Here is a 19,042-nt window from a genome sequence, read left to right as displayed (position 1 = left end):
CACATTATCAGAGAAATAGTTGGGTGAGGCGATGTAGCCATGCAGAAAATAGCATCAGCTGAAAATCCAGCTGATCCATTCACTAAGCCTATGTCACAGACTCAGTTAGACCGACATCTTGAGAAGATGGGTCTAAGGTATTGTAATGAATGGCTCTAGTGCTAGTGAGAGATTGTTAGTAGTATGCCCTAGAGCATATCATTTAGTATGTATCTTGTACATATTTTTATTAATAAAAGGCATTTCCACTTTTCCGTTTACATAATATATTTATGTGTAATAGAAAAGGTCCATTGATATTTTGTTAGAAATATTATTCTTAAGTTGTTAAGAATATGAGTGACAATATTTCTAGCACAAAGTATCATAAATAGGTTCACAATCGAGGATACTTCATAATAAGGACATGACTTATCCAAAAAGATTATATTCATGTTTGTTCCCAAGTTATTTATATGAGATATAAATAAGATGGAATGGTGAGTCTCATGCTATATAACAAACATGATAGGCACTTATAAATGATAAGTAGGCCGAACCAGTGACACTTATGACTGTCGACACCATATTTTGGCTGATCCCCTGAAATTAATAAACTTTGAAGCCGATCCCCGACACAGTCCCTTTTACCAACCGACCACACTTCCGATCTCCCCACAAAAAAGAATTTAATTAATACCAAATCTCCAGGTCATTTAAAGCCTCACCGATCCCTCAAACCAATTCTCGAGTCCCCCGATCATTTAATTGTATTTCCGATCTTTCTTGTCAAATAAAATTGAACCAACATAAGGCCTTCGTAACACCAGTCTTGTTGCCGGTCTCTCATTTAAAATTTGAGAATGATAAAGGTTTCGACTCAGTTTCTTGCAAGATTGATGGCAGCTCGTCCATGGGAAGATTTTCCCTCCCCGAAGAAGGCACATGCCTTGATGGTGCTGGTTGTCCCCGAGCTGGAACGAAGACCCTAGGAAGTTCAGGCTGAGCGCTTGGTCCGACCACCTCTACCTCATTGGATGACCATGAGAACTGAATGGAAGGGGGGCTTATTGCTCTCTGACCCTCGGCACCGCTCATATTCAAGGGAAACAAAAAATTTAAACTAAAAGAAAGATCAAAACCCTTACCGGAGCTTGAACGGTGTCGGAGGAACTTGAGAAAACAAGAGAATTTGGAAGTTGTTTGCGAGAGACTGAAAATGACATAAAGGAGCAACTGGCTAACCCCACCCCTATTTATACTCGTCCGAGCATTTAATGCTCACGATGTTCCAGGTAGTGCATCGGATAGCGGGACTCGCTACTGCTACGACACGTCTCACGAATATTCTGGAGATTCCATAAAGAGATCGGTTAACTATAGAGCGGCAGATTAAGGTGTTTTGAATTACGGATCGGATAAGTGTCATTCAAATTAAGAGTCGGATCGGATAAATACTTCAGAGATCGGAAAATAATCAATGCAATAATAATAAAACAACAGTTATCAAAATAAATTTTATTTCTGAAAAGATCTAATTACATCATTTGGGCGATCTCTGGAGATCGGATTACATTAAAGGTCTAATTACATTATTTGGGCGATCTCTAAGATCGGATTACATTAAAGGTCTAATTACATCATAAGGGCGATCTTTAGAGACCGGTGGAACATCCTATCTAAAAGGCCTATGTCAAAGCCTAGTCTCGTGGCTGAGTCAAAAGATGTGTTTGACCAGAGACCAAATGGGGACTATGACTCTCATGAGAATGAGAGGTCGTCATCAAAGTTACCGCTCGAAACCGAGCCGCTGTCGGAACACCCAGTGTGAAGAGGAGCTAGGTGAACGCCAAAGAGCAGTCACCGGTGTTGAGGGGAATATTAGCAGTCTTCTTGCCTAAAACCAGTTCGCCGATTATATCGGGCGAACGATTCGAGATCAGCATGATCGAGGTCCTCAATCCAGATCGGTTAATTAGTCCAGTTTTCTCACTGTCATCAGATAAGGTCATCATAATTTTTCGATCACCGGGATCGTAAATTTTCAGGCAAGGAACAAAGAGGACAACCGGAAAAAGATTAAAGGCGGTCATTTTGTCCGGGATTGTTGCCGGAGCAGCTAGAACAAGGAAAATGAAGAGAATAAGGGAGAAAGTCAAGTGAGGTAGAGCTTTCCAGTTGAAGGTATATATATAGGAAAATTTGAGCATTTATTGCAAGCAGAAAATGAAGCGGACGCCTCGGGAATTGAGGGAAATAAATGTTTTGACTGGACCGAACCTAATAAAAAGGAAGACTGGTGTGGTGAAGATCGGTAGAAGGGAGACCAGCATGAAAGATCGGAAGAGAGCGTGTCAGGAGAGGGGAACCCGGTATGAGAGAGCGGAAAAGGATCACGTTGAAAAGACTGGAAAGGAGGGAAGGTCAGAAGACAAAGAGAATAAGACAGCTCCTGCCAATTATCGTCATAATTAGAGCCAAGGTAGTTAAAGCATTGCAGGTGAAATCTCAACCGCACGCCCCAGAATCGCCCGCACTACTGACATGTGCCAGAGTACGTCAGGACAGCGCTGTACATCCTAATCTCCACCGTTGATCTTACTTGTAAGGACGAGCTCGGAGCCCTCAGATCAAAGAAGAAAAATGACAAGATCAGCGCCTTTCACTCCTAGCCCTCAAATCGCTCTTGACAAGAAATTTTGCGCCGTCAGATTAGAAGAGAGAAAAGGACAAATACTCCGGAAGGGATCGATCGTCTGCTCGATTCTCTTTAATTCCTGAGCCCTTAGATCATGTCCTTCAAAATCTTAACCCTCCATCTCCCCCAAAACAGATCCTGACCCTTCATGGGGAGCACCCGGTTCCTATAAATACCTGCATGAAAAACTGTTCAAAGGAGGACGAAAGAAAGAGGGCAGTGACTATAGTGCAAGAACTCTGAAACTTAATTCAGTTAGTTACTCTGCTTTTTTTAGCATTCATAAGAAAAACTTTTGAAACCAGTTTTCTAAAGTATTTTCTTGCAAAAGGGATTCTTGAATACTGAAACTCTCTATTTTGATTCGTTCATTATCTGTGGTGCTCTCATTTTCAGCTCTTTGTTTTATTTAGTTCCACTCCCATTGTCGTGCTCAACCTCATTTAAACTCGGGTATTATTTCGACCCGATTGCATTTTAGCGAAGCATCCTTCATTTCAAGGCGGACCTTAATCTTCCGGTTACCAATCTGCAGTTTTATTAAGCTTTGTGATTCAATACTTAGTTTAGTAGATTTGGCTCCCTACAGGTGAGTGCTCGTATTGCCATTTTATTAAGTGCTCGTTTTCATTTTTCGTATTTTCTCTGTTTTTTTTAAGTTTATATTGCGCTAAAGAATACCAAAAGATTACTCTCGAGTTTACTCCTTTGTTAATCAGTCCATTCTTTTTATTAATCTTTGTTATTTCTGAATGCAAATCTTCTAGTCTCGAGTAATGTAGAAGGGGTCGGGTAAAATGTAGGTAACCGTATCTTAAGGGTTTCTTTAAAAATAATAAAAGGTCTATACAATGAGTCGGGAAAATAGTAAGGCCGAATCACTAGAATAATGCAAAAGATAAATGAGTAAGACAACACAAGGTAGAGTAAAACCGAACTTTAAAATAGATAAATGGGATAGATCGGGTATCAAAAGGTACTGGTAAGGCGATCACATAGGAAGGTCGGAAAATTCAGTTTGGTATCTCCTGACTAGTTACAAGGTACCAATGAGTTAAAAGAAGCCTTATTCCGAGCTCCTGCATCTTTAAATGCCAAAACCCTTAGTTCTAGGATTTCGTGACGGGTAGCTGTAATCAAGTTTCGAGAGATCGGAAAAGTCCTTATCCGATCCCTATTAAAAGGAGATCGGAGGAGAGTTCTTATCCGATTTCCACTTAAAATTTTAATAAATATTTAAAAGAAGATCGGAGGAGAGTTCTTATCCGATTTCCACTTAAAAATTTTAATAAATATTTAAAAGAAGATCGGAGGAGAGTTCTTATCCGATTTCCACTTAAAAATTTTAATAAATATTTAAAAGGAGATCGAAGGAGAGTTCTTATCCGGTTTCCACTTAAAAATTTTAATAAATATTTAAAAGGAGATCGGAGGAGAGTTCTTATCCGGTTTCCCCTTAAAAATTTTTAATAAATATTTAAAAAGGAGATCGGAGGAGAGTTCTTATCCGATTCTCAAGCTTAAAAATTTTAATAAATATTTAAAAGGAGATCGGAGGAGATTTCTTATCCGGTTTTTCCTTAAAATTTTTTAATAAATATTTAAAAAGGAGATCGGAGGAGAGTTCTTATCCGATTCTCAAGCTTAAAAATTTTAATAAATATTTAAAAAGGAGATCGGAGGAGAGTTTTATCTGATTCTCAAGCTTAAAATTTTTAATAAATATTTAAAAAGGAGATCGGAGGAGAGTTCTTATCCGATTCTCAAGCTTAAAATTTTTTAATAAACATTTAAAAAGAGATTGGAGGAGAGTTCTTATCCGATTCTCAAGCTTCAAAATTTTAATAAATATTTAAAGGAGATCGGAAGAGAGTTCTTATCCGATTCCCAAATTAAATTTCAACAAATACGTAAGACAATTCCCCTTGAAATAAAATTAATACGCAACCGCAACTCACTAAGGTTGTCTCATTTACTTATGTATCTGGGTAACCCGGATTAGTGAAAAATCAAACATTCCTTTCGGTAAAAAATGATTAACATTTCCATTCAAACCCTCCTAACTATGAAGAACATGAAGTTAAATCTGCTTACCCTTGTTGAGGGACGAGGTGGGGTGCCTAACACCTTCCCCACCCGTTCATGGACCTCGAACCTAGAATCTCTGTTTTTGAAGTGGTTTCATTTTAATTTACTTTCACAAATGGTTTTTCTTTAATTTCCCTCAAAATTAAAGTGGCGACTCCTCACTCTTCCCACTTCGGTGAGTGTTCGTCCAGGCGACCGTAAAACACCTTGCGACAATGACAAGCACATGGAGTTTACTCTTGTCAATGTTTTGTCATAAATCATATCAGTGCATATAATCTTTAGACTTGAGATAGCACAGTTATCTTGTATATAGGTAGTTTGAGTTTGATACTGCTTTCATACTTGTACTATGTATGGGTATATGGGCATGTGTTGGCTCCTACTAGTTATATATGGAGGTAGGTGTTGATCAAGATGGAATCTGTTCCTCTAAGTAAATAGAGATAAAATCCTATGTTCATTTAATTGTTCTTGATGTTTCAAGTTCTGGCAGAGACAGATAGATTTATTCGAAAGAGTTTACGATGAGAAAATCTTTTAATCAAGAACTGGAATTAAAAGAGAACATAATATTCATAGCAAATGGAGTTTGACATAAAAACAGAGAGATTCTAGTGCATGGTAACATATGATTATAGGTTCATTTAAGGTAAACCTTATTACTAATTGGGTGGCCATGGCATGCTATGCTAGGTGTTAACCATGGTCTATAAGGTGCATAAAATGATTTAGAGAAATCATTTATGGTAAAAAAGAGTTCTGATGATATTAAGAGTTGATATTATGTCTCATTGCCAATTAGTGATGAGCCTAGTAAGTCACACACATACACAAGTTATCACCTATTTAAATATGATTTAATTAATTAATTAAAGAGTTTAATAGATTAATTAAATAGGTTTGGTTTGCAATTAAATTGCAAAGTCCCTAGCATGACTTGAAACTAAATCTAGATTATTGGATGTGTAGTATAAATTAAATTTATATTTAAAGTGTTTAAATATGAATTTAATTAATGAGAAATTAATTAATAGAGATTAATTAATTAATTTATATTTGATATAAATTAATTAGAAGAAGAAAAATAATTATTTTGGGTTAAGAACTCAAAATTAAGACACAGGGACATTTTGGTCATTTCACAGTGTGACATGTGGCACCATGAGATGGTGACACATGGGATTACACATAAGCTTGCCAAATGTTTTTTAATCATGTAAGATGATTAAAATCAAGATTAAATATAGGTTTGACACTTGGCACAATGTGATTGGGTCACTTAAACCTAGAGCTAATCAAAGGGTGACATGTGGCAAGGGTTTAATGTGTTAACCTAGCTATTTAAATGTGGTTATGAAAAGAAAAATAACTAGCAGCCACTCCTCTCCTTTGTCACGCTACTTCGAGGCTTTTCATCTATTCTTCTTTATCTCTCATCAATTCAAAGAGATTAGCCATCAATCTCTTGAATTAAGAACACTAGAAATTGTTTCTAGTGTCCTGTTTACATCTCTAATCTCTTAAAAGGCAGAACTTGAATTTCTAATTAATAGAAAAAGTTTTAGAAGCTGTTCAAGGGTTGCTATAGGTGTTCTTAGTGTGGACAAGCTAGAGGGACAACATCTGGTGTCCTGAAGATGAATCTCAAAGGCACGAACGCATTTGCGATTGCATCAAGAGGTTAGTGTAATCGTTCTTGATTTAATCCAGGGTTCTAAAATTAATCTGATTAATTTTAAAATCTTAAATGGCAAATACAGATCCAAAAACATATTAAAAGAGTTTTAATATGTTGTTTATCATTGAAATCAAATAGATAAAAATAAATTTTGCATGATGCATGTGACCCTAGGTGAAAATTTTTGAATTCAATGGTATAAACTTGTGTTTTTCACGCTTCCGTTCCTTCAGAAAATAGAAGGTGAAAGTGCAACTCCTAATGTTGGAACTAATACATTGCCTAACCATGAAATTGGCAAAGGAGGCAATGTGAACATGATAGAATGCATAGGGGATGCTTTGGAACCAGAAATGCTGATTGTGCAAATAAAGGAAATCAAGAGCTTGATAATGGGGGGCAAAGGATATCCCTATATTTTTCTTTGAGTAATGAATATTTGGTTACTAACACTTGACCACTTTGTCCATGGTGTCAAGTGGAACTATGAATGGACCTTTTCTCATGATTAAGCATTAACAAATTAATAGCACATTTTTCCAAATTTCATATCTAGTTACTTCTTTTTGTTTAGCCTTTTCTTTGCTTAATAAAACCACTTAATAAAATTCTACTCTTTTAACTGCCCCATTTCTATTTTCTTCAGGAACAATGATCAACCAAACCATAATGATTCAATCAACTCTGATATTGCTCAAGTTAACTTTGAAAGACCAATAATTTTCCTGGATACTAGTGATTCTGATGAAGAGGAACTATGCCACGCATGCTAACGAACGCATGATGGCCAAGAAAATCTTACGACGGAGATACTATTGGACTGCTTTGGAAGGAGAAATTATATTGAATATGTTTGAAAGTGTCACAAGTGCTAGATATATGCTGACCAGATAAACGTCCAACGCCATCCAATTTTTTGAATTTGGTAACCCTATGGCTGTTTACAATGTGAGGCATCGATGTCATTGGAAGCCTCTGGGGTAATTCATCTTAATTCATCACCTTATCGGCCCCAAATGAACAGAGCTATAGAAGCTGCAAATAAGAATCTCAAATGAATGATAAACAAGATGACTGTCACTTACAAAGATCGGCATGATATGCTTCCATTTGCCCTCCATGCTTATCGGACAATAATAAGAACATCGACTGGGGCAATTCCATATTCGTTAGTGTATGGCATGGAAGTAATTTTGCCAATCGAGGTGGAAATTCCTTCTTTGCAAATCTTAGTGGAGGCAGAGTTGGATGAAACCAAATAGGTTAAAATAAGATTCGATCAGGTTAGCAGCAGTCTGCCATGGACAGTTATACCAAAGAAGAATGGCCAGGGCGCTTGAATAATAATGTACGATATCGGGAGCTCCAACCAGGAGATCTTGCATCGAAGAAAAATACTACCAAAGGTGTGGGACTCAAACTTCAAAAAAAAAAAAAGAGAAGAGAAAAGAAAAATGTAGGAGTGAAAACCCGAAAAGGCGATCCTAGCAAAATGAGTGAAAGAAGGAGAAAACCTATAAGGGAGCCTTCTTTAAAATGAGTGAAGGATGAAAACCCGAAAAGGCATCCTAAAAGAGTGAGAAAAAAAAAAGAATAAATAAAAAGAAAGAAAAAAAGAAAAGAAAAACAAAACAAACTCAAAAAAAGAAAAAAAACATAGGAATGAAAACCTGAAAAGACGCTCTTAGCAACATGAAGCCTTATTGAGAACGTGAAATGGAGTGACAAGGATAGTCAATGGAATAAAGACGAAAGGCAACAAGTGACCATGGCACAGGGATTCTTTTCGGATTACTAGTATTTGGGGCAGTGAAGGGTCCAGAAAAGTTAATGAAGGAATTTGTGAGATTTCTCTTTCTTCCAAATTTTATACCTTCCACGTATTCTTATTCTTTGTTATTGAAAACCATATCTATGTTATTTTTCTCATATTCCATTAGCCCATTTACCTTGGAACATGCATTGATAACTTGTTAATGCTTTATCATGAGTTAAGAATTTAAACACAGGTAACTTTATATGCATTACTTTGAGAATTGTAGGGAATGACTAAGCAGTGAACACACAGCCTATTGATATGGGAAGCTGGGAATCAAAATTCAAAAAAAAAAAGAAAAAAAAAATAAGGAAAAAAAAGAAAAATCGTGGGAGTGAAAATCCGAAAGGGTGCTCCTAGCAAAATGAGGGAAAGAAGCTAAAAAACCCGAAAGGATGCCTTCTGCAAAATGAGTGAAGGATGAAAACCCAAGAGGGCATTCTGAAAAAGTGAGTTATCAAAAAAAAAGAGGAGTGAAAACCTGAAAAGGCCCTCTTAACAAATAAAAAGCAAGTTGAGGCCATTCTTCAAAAACCATTCATTGACTTTTAGGAAGAAGAATGAAAGAAAAAGTAGAACGGGGTAGAATGAAATGCCTTGTCTTTGCAATTACTCTTACTTCTCAACTTAAATTCTCAACTTTAAGCTCATGGTTAAGTAAACTTTTGACTCGAGTAGAGTCTCTTACTACATTTGCTTTGAAGATTAAGCTTTAAATATTTCATAATTGAATTTATGAAAAATTTACCTATTAAGTAGCAGATAATTAAATACTCACAGAATTCAAAATAAAATTATTAGTTTAGATATAATGGCCATCCATTTGTTCTTAAGCATCAATTTGTGCAATTTAATTTTCCTGCACTTTAATTTCAAGATCCAAGTTGATTTTTAATCTCTTGCAATTTTCAGTTATCAACCTTTGGATTCAAGATCCACATTGATTTTAGTTTTCAGTACTTAATTTCCTATCATCAACCTCTGGATTCTAGATCTAAGTTGATTTTAATTTTCAGTAATTTACTTTTTAGTTATCAACCTTTGGATTCAAGATTCAAGTTAATTTTTAATTTCTTGCAATTTACTTTTCAGTTATCAACCTCTGGATTCAAGATCCATGTTGATTTTAATTTTCAACATCTAATTTCCTGTCATCAACCTCTAGATTCAAGATCCAAGTTAATTTTAATTTCCAATAATTTACCTTTCAGTTATCAGCCTCTGGATTTAAGATCCAAGTTGATTTTTAATTTCTTGCAATTTACTTTTCAGTCGTTAACATGGATTCAAGATCCATGTTGATTTTAATTTTCAACATTTCATTTTTTTTCATCAACCTCTGGATTCAAGATCTATGTAGATTTTAATTTTCAGCATTTACTTTTTAGTTATCAACCTCTGGATTCAAGAACCATGTTAATTTTAATTTTTAGTATTTAATTTCTTGTCATCAACTTCTGGATTCAAGATCCAAGTTGATTTTAATTTCTTGCAATTTACTTTTTAGTCATTAGCCTCTGGATTCAAGATTCATGTTAATTTTAATTTTCAGTATTTAATTTTCTGTCATCAACCTCTAGATTCAAGATCCATGTTGATTTTAATTTTCAGCATTTACTTTCAGTTATCAACCTTTGGATTCAAGATTCATATTGATTTTAATTTTCAGCATTTAATTTCCTGTCATCAATCTCTGGATTCAAGGTCCAAGTTGATTTTAATTTCTTGCGATTTACTTTTTAGTTATCAACCTCCGGATTTAGAATCCAAGTTGATTTTTAATTTCAACATTTAATTTCTTATTATCAACCTCTGGATTCAAGATCCAATTTAATTTTTAATTCTTGCAATTTTATTTTCCTGTCTTCAACCTCTTGACTCAAGATCCATGTTGATTTTAATTTTAGCATTTTAATTTCATGTTATCAACCTTTGTATTCAAGATCCAAGTTGATTTTAATTTTTCTATTATCAACCTCTAGACTCAAGACATATGTTGATTTTAATTACTTGCAAGTTATTTTTCCTTGTTATCAACCTCCGAACTCAAGGTTCATGTTGATTCTAGACTCAAATTCCATGTTGATTTTAAGATTTTAAAACTTTCTATGTATCGAGGTAATTTATTTCTATGTTTATTAACTTTTCAAGTTTATATGTTAAAATGTTTTTCCTTTATTCAAACTCTAATATGCCAACTTTTGCATTTTGAAGGTTTTCGGATTCAGTTTAATTTCATGTCTCACCTATCCAAATATGAGTTTATATATTTACATTTTCCCTATCTGTAGTGTAACACCCCCATATTAAGTAATTCGTACATTCTACTTTTTCGGTGACTAGTATCTGTCCGGACAGTTAGAATGTCTAGAACCATACCTAAGCCACATAAATAAGCCATAAATAAATTTGATAAAGATCAAATGAAGTTGGAAGGAAATAAGTGAAATAAAGCCTAAATCGGTTAAATGAGCTAAGGTCCCGTCGATCAGTGACCACCCCTGGAAGTGGCTACGAGCTCAGTTGCAACCCTAAATTCATGTGGGATCCCATGACATCCTAGGCCAAGGGATAATTGTGAAACTATTGGAAATGTGAAAATCATAGAAAAGAAAAGAGAACAAACTCAAATAAGTAAATCAGAACTCAAGGAGCTATCAAGCATTATTAAAAAGATGGATTATAACCGATGAGGGGCATTTTGGTCAATTCACCCTTAGAGGTGACTTTGACCTAAATGTCCATTAAAATGTATGAAATTAAAAATATTGAAAAAGATATTAAAAAATGAAGAGGTGTAGGAAAAGAAAAGAAAAAGAAAAGAAATTTTTATTTTTAATGCTTTATGATATAAGCATGATGTAACATGACACAATTAAAATTATAATTTTTAATTCACTAAATGTAGGGATAATTATCAATAAATAAGGACCAAAAATTAAAATCAAATAAATGTCTTCTTCTTGCAAAAACCTGCCGGCTCCACTTTCCTCTCTACCTCTCCCAAATTCCTCCATTAATGAATATATTAAGCTCCTAAAACCCTAGTTTTAGCCCATAAATTTCATAACCGCTTTAACAAGAACTTGATAATCAAGCTTGGGTAAAAGATTAAGAGAAATAAATTAAAGAAATTGAAGATTTTGGAAGACACAAAATCTGGTCAACAAGGTAAGCTTTCCTACACACTTAAATTCTTATGTAATCATTGAATTGAGGTAAATTATAGGAAAATTAAATTAAGAAAATGCAAGAAATTAGGTTGAATGGGAAGATAGAATTTCGGCCAGCTATGGGGTATTAAGGTTTTGATGTTTTTTAATTTAATTGAACATGGATTCTAGCTTGATTAAGGATATGTATATGATTGATGAGTTGAGTTTGCATGAGTTTGCATGAAATTAGTAAGATGGAAGAATTAGGGTTCTTGGAAAATTAGGGTTTTGTGACATGTTGATCAATTGAGATTTATAAGACCTAATTATGGTCATTTGCATACTTTGGTTAACAATTTATGTTGAATTGAGGAATGGAATTGATGGATTGGTGGTGTGTCATAAGTTGAAATTCTGGACTGCTTGAGTCCAATCCACTTAGATGGTTATAAGTTGAGTTATATAGCTCCAATTGGTGTTAGGCCAATTGAAGATGAATTTTAAGACATGGGGCTAGAATTTTCATGAAGACACCTTGCCCAGAAAATGAACATAAGTTGGCCTAAATTTGGCTTGAATTTGGATTACAATTCTAGACCTGACAAAAAATGACCAAATAAACAATGTTTAGCAAATTAGGCATAAATCACACTAGAAAACTCCAAATTAGGTGATTCTTAAACCAATGGAAACCTGAAACATAGTATAACATGTCTTTTGAAGATCATGAACCCAAATAATGACTCTAAGTTGATCAAATTGCTAGGCCAATTTAGTCTATCAAATCTGCCCTAATGCTAGACTAACCTGGAAATTCTGGACAAATACCTATCCGACCAGTTTTAGCGAAATTGCCATAACTTCAGCTAAAAAACTGAAAATGCAGTGATTCCAAAGCCAAAATGTTCATAATACATAGAACTACAATTTTTGTTTTTTGACCAGAACCCAGATCCTAAAGGAACTTAAGGAAATTGTTAGGACAACTCAGGAATCCTAATCCTAGAATTCCTGCCTTTGGAGTGGTTGACCATTTGATACCCAGATAGTAAATGAACCATAACTTTCACTAGAAAATTCCAAATGGGATGAGACAAAATGATCTGAAAACCTAAGACTTAGGGCTACAACTTTGGTTCAGAAACCTTAATCAAATTTTGGGTGTAAGACCCTTAAATATTAATTGAAAAGCTGACTTGAAACCTGGAATTCTTGAGTTATAGGATTCACAAGTCCAGGTTGGTTAATTAGCCATAACTTACCCTAGAAAACTTCAAATTTAGTGATTCTTGAACTTGTGACACCATGAGACACAGAATAATAACTCATATGAAGAACACCAAGCCAAATTATGACTATAACTAGTCCAATTAGCTTGACAAAGTTGAGTTCTAGAATCTGCCTTGTTTTGGAACAGTATTGGTCACTGGACTAGTACTTGGCAAATTAACTATAACTAGAGCTAAAAAACTCCAAATTGAGTAATTCAAAAAGGAAAATGAAACTAAGACACAGAGGAATAATTTTCATGGAGAACACTTCACCAAATTATGACTAGAACTAGGTGGAAATTGGGTTCAAAAGTTAGGGCATAAAACTGTCCAGAACCCAAATTCCTTAAAATTGCACAAGTAACATAGGAATTCATTTGATTAGTTATTGGAGATAATTGGGATAATTATTGAGACATTTCCATTGTGTATTTTTAGTGGAAAAGGAGCCTCCTGAAGAGGGGACAAGTTGAACTAAGTAAGAGGAGTATAAAAAGGTTTGTGCACAACTAATCCTAATCCTTTGTTTTTCAATTGAAAATTGTTTTGAATAAGTTTATATGAATGATTATGATTTTTTATTGCATTGAGAATTTTAATTTGAGAAAGTGTGTGTTGCCTACCCTATAAGGGGAAATTTATGAATGAAATATGATTGTTGAGTTGCAATAAAATTATTTGAATGAAATTGTTTAGATTGGTTTTTGAAACCACACTTGGCATGACAATTCTTACTGTGTTCCTCTTCCATCTATGGGGCTGAGTTTGATTATGTTTCCTCCCTCTCCGTCTTACCAGTTGAGGTTAAGTTCGAATGAGTACTCATACAGCTAGCTAGCCACCTTCCTCAATAATTTCAGTTAGTGAGGTTGTAGATTGTTTTGTCGTGATGTACGACACGTCATTGATAGGAAATTTTGTGTCATGATCTAAGTTGTGTGAATTGTGGCAACACCATTGTTTGAAATTATTTTGAAAAAATGTTATAGAAAATGTGGATATTAGTTTCATGATTTATGGAAATGTGAATGTTGCAAACTCTTATTTACCCCTTTTTAATAAATTTTGTTTATACTAAGTTTTAAATTATAGTTGTGCACCACTGAGTGTTGTTCAACGATAGCTATTTCATACTATCGCGGGTAAGGAGAAGAAAAGAGCTGCAGAGTGAGCAGTGCTGAGCACGATAGGATATAGCTTTGGGTATACATTTTAGGTATACCCTTGTATATTCATTTTGATGTAGATGTATCTGTATGTATTTATGTATAGATGTTGAGCATTTATAAAAATCTTTGTAAGGTTATTTTGGTCACTTCAGTTAATGTCAATTTTGTAATATAAACTTTATTATCCCAATGAATGTAACATTTAAATTTCTTTTTAAATTCTGCAAATGATGAATATTATATTCTTATGATGAAATTGTTGAGAATGAAATGAGATGTTTCATTTGATTGAGTTGAATTGTGGATTATATATTTTTATAAATTAATTTTCACAAGTTTAGAAAAACTGTTTTGTTGCATTTTTAGCTGGTACTATACAGAATTTTTGAAAAATTTGAAAAATGCTCAATTATTTCTAAATAAATTTTATGACATCCATTTGAATCAAATACATTTTAATACTGCTTTTCTCACCATGCCAAACTTAAATAGGAAATTGATATGTTAAAACCCCTTGTAGTATATTTAATAAATTATCGGTAAGTGAAGTTCGATAATTTATTAGGTATACTACGGAGTCGTGTTATGTTTTACAGAGGGATAAGGTGTGATATGGAGAAAACTTGAAATTTAATTTCCGTTTTCTCTAATAGAAAACATGTAAAGAGGGGTAGCTGTAGATACCATATTTTGTCCGGACCAATAAGAAATATGTGTAATTGCGTTGTTATTTTCACTTTCCTTATAATTTTATTTTCAATTGTTTTTTTTTTTACACGTTGATTTTATTTTCAATTTTACATGTTAATTCCATTGCCCTGGTTTGATTAAAGTTATTGAATTTCACTTTCATGTGTAATATGATTTTAATATTTAATTTTGGAAAAATAAAAAAAAGTAAGTAAAATTATTTCTTAAAATATTTCTTGGTTAAAAAAAATCAACTTTATTATTTGAAGGGGAAAGTATACACTCATCCACACCTACCTAAGCATCGTCACACCCCTCTGAAGAGTTCTAAGGCCGATCTCTATGTGAGAGCTAGGAGCAGGCTGATCTCTATGGCCGATTTCTATAGGCGAGCTAGAAAGTAGGTCGATCTCTACGTTTGATCTCTATGGTCAAACTTTATGGCCAATCTCTATAGGTGAGCTAGAAAGCAGGCCGATCTCTACGTGAGAGCTAGGAGTAGACTGATCTCTATGGCCAAACTCTACGGTCGATCTCTATAGGCGAGCTAGAAAGCAGGCCGATCTCTACGTGAGAGCTAGGAGCAGGCTAATCTCTATGGCCGATCTCTATAGGCGAGCTAGAAAGCAGGCCGATCTCTACATGAGAGCTAGGAAGCAGGCTGATCTCTATGACCGAATTCTATGGCCGACCTTTATAGGCAAGCTAGAAAGTAAGCCAATCTCTACGTTTGATCTCTATGGCCGATCTCTATAGGCGAGCTAGAAAGTAGGTCGATCTCTAATCGTTGAATTTTTTTTTTTTTTTGGATATAGCTATTTACATTTTACACTACATTTTCATTTTGGACAAAAGTAATTGAGTTTGAAATCAAAATTAATTAAAGTCTATATATAGTTTGACCATAACTTAAATCCATAATCCATAGCCTTTATGTCCAAAAATCAAGATCCATAACTCAAAAACATTAATAATTAAGTACCCGTGTGACATTGTGGTTAGAAGGCCAAAACTAATTTTCAAATTAAAAAAAAATAAGATACCGTAGAAAAAACAGTTTGGAAACAAAGATTTTATTATTTTAGTGTTCTTGTCACTAAAACTTATAAAATTTAATTTTAAATTATTTTTTAATGCTCTCTAATTAATATATTTAAAAAAGTAATTTTCTCAATAATAAATTTAACAATAATACCAAATAGGCCATAAATAAAGGATGCAGATGAACTAAAAACGTACTTTGAAGAAGTCAAGAGTAGTAAATGGCCTTGAAATTAGTAGCAATTACTAATGTGGCAAGTCTCCAGGAGCAGTTATCATGATAAAGTGTGTGGGTATAGTGAGCTTATCACCAAGCAAGCAAGCAGCAGCTATAAAAGGAGCAACAGATGTAATTTTAAGGCACCCATCCAATCCAATCAACAACACAACATATAAGTTAGCTTTATAATGTCAATTACTTAACAAGCGTTGAGTAGATTTATATTAGCATTCAATTTACTTTTCTTATCAATTACACTTTACTTTTTTAAGAAGTACGTATTTTCAATTAAAGTTCAATCAATCTCTCAATCATTTATTATTTTTTAAACATATTTATTTATTTTTCATGCAATCAATTTATTTTTTCAAAACAATGATTTATATTTCGTGCAAAAACTCTTAATTTACTTTTTGGCGCACAATGATTTACTTTTAAAGCATATTCAATTTATATTTCTTGCAAGCAATTAATTTTTATTTTCTTTTAATAGTGAACTATAGATAATATTGATAAAACACTTCTTAATGGAGCCAAGGAACCCTAAGAAAATAGGTCTTTTATTTCTTCCCATTGCGGCTCAATTGTTATGGGCAAAAGTTAGAAAGGCACATTTGTGCTCAATTCACATCATCTCTCCGTTCTTCATCTTGGTGTGGAGTCTTAAAACTAATACAAGATAAGATTTTCACCTTCTTCTGCATAGTATGTATGATCAAGATTCTAAAGAATGGGATGAATTGGTGAATGGTATATATGACCAAGGTTCTAAGGAATGAGATGAATTTTATTCATCATTTATTAGATAGTCATGGCACGCTATGCTAGGAGTTTACTATGATTTATGAGAACTAAGAGTGGAAAGAAAATTTTAATCTAGGTATGGAAAGAGTTTCAATGATATTAAAGAGTTAATATCATATTCTCATTGCCAATTAATCATGTACCTAGAAAGTCACACACAATAGAACTAATATGATCAAGACAATATTAATTTGATTAATTAAATAAATTATTTAATTGATTAGTTAAATTAATGAATTTAGTTTGCAATAAGATTGCAAAGTTCCTAGCATGACTTAAAACTAAATTCAAAGAATTGGGTAAATAAGAAGAAAATTAATTTATATTTAATTTTTAAATATAAGCTTATAATTAAAGGAGTTCAATTATGATAGAATTTATATTAGATGTAAATTATAATGTAAGAAGAATTAATATGGCTTAAATGGCTTATAAAGTCATGAGAGAACTGTGACTCAGTGGCTTGGTGATGATATGGCATAAGATGTCAAATGGCACCATGAAATGGTGACAACTTATCAATTTGATTGGATGAGATAAAGACATCTGTAAATGTCTTCTCATTAGTGGAAGACAACTAATCTCCACTAATTGCCTTTAGGGATTAGAAATCTGTAAGCTTTATATATTTCCACCCATTTTAGGGATATGGAAATCCCTAAAGTATAAAAGTCAAATCACTTGATAGATGGTAAGAGTGTATTCATTTTCTTCTTCTTCTTCTTCCTTTTTCTCTCAAGATAAGCTAAGTTCATTCTTTTTCCTTCCATTCTTACATTTGATTCAAGAAACATTAGAAGTGTTTACTCTTAAATCAAAGCTAGAGAAATTATTTCTTGAATTTCCCAAAAAGAAAAACCCAAGAAAACCCATAGCCTTCTTCCATGCTCAGTTGGCCGAACCAATGAGAGTGCTTCTGGGGAGGAATTGATCCAAAGGTTGAGTCGAGATCACAAGGTTCGTGTGGACGGATTAGAGGACCAACATTTAGTGGTCTAGCTTCCCGGAGGGTAGGATTTCATTCTGTGCCCCATTGAGTAAGAAATCCCTAAACCTTTGTTTAGGTATTTTAAGGTTGTTCTTAATCTTATGTTTTCTAATGACAAAATAGGCCAAAAGACCAATTAGGGTTACAAGGGTTGTAACCATTTATTGGGTATGTTAATTGTTAACATAGAAATGAAATTTGATTGCATGTGATCCATAAAATTTAGGTTAATTAAAATTAAAAATTGCTTAGTTGCCAATCCCACTGCTTCCGCTCCTTTAAAAACATCATACGTTAATTGAGAGCTCTGTGAGACACAAAGAGACAGAGAGGCAAAGATAGCAAGGACCAAGGATATGGATGGTAATGGATAAGATACTCGCAAAAATTACTTTATCCGAACTCGAACCCGATAAATATTATCAAAACTTAAACTCGTCCCAAACTCGATTAAAATTTATTCTTAACTATTCGAATCCGTCCCAAATCTGATTATTATTACCCCAAAAAAATCGAACCCGTTTAATTTTATATATTTTAATTATCATTTTGCATTAAAAATTATTTTGATTAATAATTTATATTTTAAAAATTCAATAATTTTATAAAATATTTAAATTTCATTTTATATAAAATAAAATATATAAAAATTTACAAATATTATTATAAAAAATATATATTTTATATTTAATTAAGTATTTATATAAATAGGTTCAGGTAACGGATACCCAACATATAAAATCCAAATCCAATCCGAACTTGTTATGGGTATTATTTTTCAAACTTAAACTTGTCTCAAACCTGATTATATAATATCCAAATAAGTCCTATTAAGTTTCGATCGGATCGAGTATCCGCAAACACTTGACCCATTGTCACCCCTAACCAAGGCCAAGGAGCTCTGACTTTGTTGTTGTTTTTAGGTTCTTCTTTATCCATTTCTGTTTTTCTTTTTTTTTTTTTTTCTCAAATTTGTTATTTCTAGTTGTTTCTTTTTGTTGGAAATGACTTTTTGCTATTTTTAGCAAGACATGTTGCCCCATTTGCACGAGCGTGAAGAAGCTTTTTGATGAATTGGGAATAATCTCCGTAGCTCAACTTCCTGACTGCATCCAACTCAAAATCCTTAGGCTCCATGGGTCCCAACTTGTCTAAATACAAATTGCTATAATAGTATTCATCCTGCTCCTCTCTATTGACCTTAATGTTCATACGGTTTATGTTGTCTTCTTCTTGGCTGTAGCGAAACCAGGCTTGGAAAAAGGGGTCAACTTTGACTGTGCTGGTGATGGTTCTTGTCGTTGTCATCTTCACTGCTGATAGTTCCACACAATTGATCAGATGAATTCATGTATTTATTTATTTATTTATTTTTTATTTTTTTAGTAAGAGTTTGAAAAAGTAGGAATTCAAATCTGGGTTTGTCAATCACTACTGAATAA

Source organism: Hevea brasiliensis, unplaced genomic scaffold, assembly GCF_030052815.1.
Source record: "Hevea brasiliensis isolate MT/VB/25A 57/8 unplaced genomic scaffold, ASM3005281v1 Scaf2, whole genome shotgun sequence".
Classification (NCBI taxonomy): domain Eukaryota; kingdom Viridiplantae; phylum Streptophyta; class Magnoliopsida; order Malpighiales; family Euphorbiaceae; genus Hevea; species Hevea brasiliensis.
This window is presented reverse-complemented; position numbering follows the sequence as displayed.